Source organism: Monopterus albus, unplaced genomic scaffold (genome assembly GCF_001952655.1).
Source record: "Monopterus albus unplaced genomic scaffold, M_albus_1.0 scaffold373.1, whole genome shotgun sequence".
Taxonomy (NCBI): Eukaryota; Metazoa; Chordata; class Actinopteri; order Synbranchiformes; family Synbranchidae; genus Monopterus; species Monopterus albus.
In genome coordinates, this window is record NW_018128253.1 from 749,786 (window position 1) to 754,180 (window position 4,395).

A 4,395-nucleotide genomic window follows, 5' to 3' on the forward strand; every position below is an offset into this window, starting at 1 on the left:
CACTGTTAATATCAGACAGGGCTCTATCGCTGCCTAAACTGGAGCGGGTGGAGCTGCTCCCTATGAGGACTCCTGCTGGTCTTTGTCGACCTGCCATTTGTTGAAACAGTTGTGTTAATATCAAGAGTTCCAAAAAAGCAGTTTTAACATAGAGTTCAACAAATAAACTTTTACAATTAGACATCAGTTGAGATTTACCATTAACTCTTTCTGAACCTTTTGCATGAAGTAAAGATGAGATAACATAAAATACTGGACCAACCATCACAAATGGCCTTTTTCCAGACCAACCAAACTTGAACTGTTACTTCTTTCCAGTCAGATCCTAAAGTAGACAGACTTCTGCATGGCGGCGCAGCAGAGCAGCATCAGTCCCACCATAGAGTTGAGAGCCTTCATGGTGTCATCAGTGCAGATCTGAGATTGCTCTTCTGAATTGATCTGCTCTGATCACTGAATGTCTCTTAGCTGTTTATAGTCTTCTCTGTGTATTCATAGCAGTTCTGAGTAAACTCTACCTTTGTAGCCTACATCTTCAATAGCTGGTTAATAGAGTGGGCACTGCTGCTGGTTTAGGAGACAGGAAGTTTATGCAGCTCACTACTACCTTCATACTGTGATTAAATAACCCAGTGAAAACTAGTTTCCTGCTACTTCTATGCCTGGTTTTACATTAAAGATACTCCAGTCAATTCAAGTTGCAAATGTCACCGTTAGTGATGTAACGTGAGAGAAAATGCTGTTAAAACAAAGCGAAAGTGAAGGATGCTGTTGTGTCTTATTCTCACCTGGGGCCTGTGCACAGGAATCACACTAAATGTTTACATGCACACAAACCCTAGGAATGGTTGTGCACACATGGCTCTGTGCAATTTCCCTTTATGAATCACTATCATCTTGAAAATGTGCAGTTTGGTGAGCTGCCCAAAACACTCACACCATTAACCATTTATGGTCCATGCAAAACGCTCATGAATACTGAACTACACTGTCCTGTGGAGAATGGAAGCAGTTCTACAAACAAAGCAGAGTTTTAGAGGCTGAGCTGAGTCTTTATGGGGCCCTAAGGTAAGTTTGATGTGGGGGCCCTAAACTAAGTTTGATGTGGGGGCTCTCCACTGCCTCTTCACCTCCAATACTATTAACTATTGATTGATCATTCACACACAAATCTGAATCTAACAGCCATGATCCAGTTTATTAAGTGGACCTGTTTGCTTACATCATATCAATGTCAGCCCGGCATGTTTTTATCCTCCTGTGGTTTTTAATCTCAAAAGGTATCAAACGCAGAAGAGTGGCACCAAGTGCTAAATACTGAGTGATGTACTGAACTGCAGGGACTGAAAAGTAACAGGATGAATCAGCAAACAATGCATTTACTGTGAACATGTTAACCACTAACTGCTTTTAGTTTAAAACAAAGTGCAGAGCAACAGTCAACTACCATAAAATCAAATAACTTAAACAGCACCATCCTCAGTAACGTTCCCTTCTTATATAAAAATAAATGCAAATGTAAAAAAACTGAATATTAAATAGGTCAAGTACTTTAATAATGATAAAATAATTATGTCACTGATGATTGTTATGTTTTTGATATGTACATTTTTGCAAGATTGTTTTTCCTGCTGTTTCCATGTAACCTAATATTAAGCTCTGACAGACTGTGATGGATCAAAATGACATTAACGGCCATTACAGTTCCATAAACCAACTTTCCTGTGGAACATTTCCAGTGCTCCTGGGGGCCCTCTGGCAGCCAAGGGGGCCCTAAGCAGGGCAACAAAACACTGGTCAGGTTGATGTGGCCAGTGATTGTTCATCAGAAACGTAGAGCTCCAGAGCCAGGGCTACCTGCAGAAAGGTACAGGGAGAGAGGAGACACAAAGTTAGTGATGTGTAATGGTGGCATATGTTAGGTAATTTCTTACTCAGGTTCATATTGATTCGATACTTGTTGTATAGGAATGTTTAGTGTAGCCAGGATGTCTAGCTCAGGCTGTTAAATGCTCAGTTCATTGTCAGGAGTTCTGCAGGCTGCATCTAGGCCAAGGTCAACTAGATTGAAGAGTCTGCAGGCAGGATGAATATTGCTAGTAGCATGATATGTTCAGCCGTAATCTTAATCATAATATCTTCCGAGGCTTAATGTCCGGACATGTCCCTGAACGTCCTGTATGTTTTTAGATACACACCACATGATCAACACTCACACACACATTGATTCTCTCCATGTTTTGACTACTGCTACGGCCAGCTGTGAAGCTGGCATATCAGGTGACGTCACGGTTGACGTTCCTGTGTAGCATGGGCTAGCCCAACCAAGGGATAAAATTGTATAGGCATGAGGGTTCAGGGTCTTTTATCCTCCATGCCGCCTGCGCACAGGTTTGGGGGTGGAAGATGCCTGGACGTGTAATGTTAATTCTTGCCTGTGACCCTTTGAATAAACCAGCACGGTTATTTTTTATATATCCAAGTGGTCCGCCTCGTCTCTCTGAGTTCCTGGTTAGAAGAACTGGGTAATATCTTACAGACTCAAATCTTACAATTCCCCCTTTTGACATGATTTTATCATGATGGGCAAAAATTTCAGTCTCTTGATGTGCAAAACTGTTAGAGACATACCCCAAGCGACTTACAGCTGTAATCGCAGCAAAAGGTGGTGCTACAAAGTATTAACTTAAGGGGGCTGAATAATTTTGCACGCCCAATTTTTCAGTTTTTTATTTGTTAAAAAAGTTTGAAATATCCAATAAATTTCGTTCCACTTCATGATTGTGTCCCACTTGTTGTTGATTCTTCACAAAAAATTACAGTTTTATATCTTTATGTTTGAAGCCTGAAATGTGGCAAAAGGTTGCAAAGTTCAAAGGGGCCGAATACTTTCGCAAGGCACTGTAAGCTTCCAATTTTGCCCCATTCATTTCCAATGGGGAACATTCTGTACAAAAAGCTGAATATCTTAAAAAGTATAAAAGTTATAAAAAGGTTGTGTACAAGCACACCTGTCCTTAAGGAGATACACAGTAACCACACAATAAAGAACAGGATAACATAGTGTGGATGCATACGCATCCACACAATAAAGAACTGCATAACATTGTGTGGATGCGTAACCACACAATAAAGAACAGGATAACATAGTGTGGATGCATACGCATCCACACAATAAAGAACTGCATAACATTGTGTGGATGCGTAACCACACAATAAAGAACAGGATAACATAGTGTGGATGCATACGCATCCACACAATAAAGAACTGCATAACATTGTGTGGATGCGTAACCACACAATAAAGAACAGGATAACATAGTGTGGATGCATACGCATCCACACAATAAAGAACTGCATAACATTGTGTGGATGCGTAACCACACAATAAAGAACAGGATAACATAGTGTGGATGCATACGCATCCACACAATAAAGAACTGCATAACATTGTGTGGATGCGTAACCACACAATAAAGAACAGGATAACATAGTGTGGATGCATACGCATCCACACAATAAAGAACTGCATAACATTGTGTGGATGCGTAACCACACAATAAAGAACAGGATAACATAGTGTGGATGCTTACGCATACACACAACTACAGAAATGCATTTTCTGAAGAAAATGCGTATGGATGCTGAGCGCTGAAAGATCGCCCTGAAAATGCTGACTATTTTGACACATGAATGGTCTGCCTGGCTGAAAGTATGCTGAAGTAAGATGTTTCCCATTCATTTGGATGGGGCAAGATTTTCAAAATAAAGCTAAATATTTCAAAAGTATGAAGTTCTGAAAAGTTCTGAATAGAAGCATGGATGTCCTTGAAGAGCTGAACATTTTGATAGCTGAAAGTAGAATTTTCCCATTCATTTGAATGCGGAAAGATTTTCAAAATAAAGCTAAATATTTCAAAAGTATGAAGTTCTGAAAAGTTCTGAATAGAAGCATGGATGTCCTTGAAGAGCTGAACATTTTGATAGCTGAAAGTAGAATTTTCCCATTCATTTGAATGCGGAAAGATTTTCAAAATAAAGCTAAATATTTCAAAGGTATAAAGTTTACAAAAATCCTGAAGACAAGCATGAATGTTCTTGAAGAGCTGAACATTTTGATACCTGAAATAGCTGAAAGTATGAAATAGCTGAAAGTATGCTGAAGCACAATTTTTCCATGCTTTTGAATGGGGCAAGATTGTCAAAATAAAGCTAAATATTTCAGAAGTATGAAGTTTAGAAATGACTGTCCTTGAAGAGCTGAGCATTTTGATACCAGAATGGCTTTGCTAGGTAAAACAAGCAGGTGTGAACATGTGTGTGTGGGGAAGGGGGGGGCAGCAGCGAGGGAGAGGGGGAGGGGGAGACAGAGAGGGAGAGGTGGGGGATGTCCCA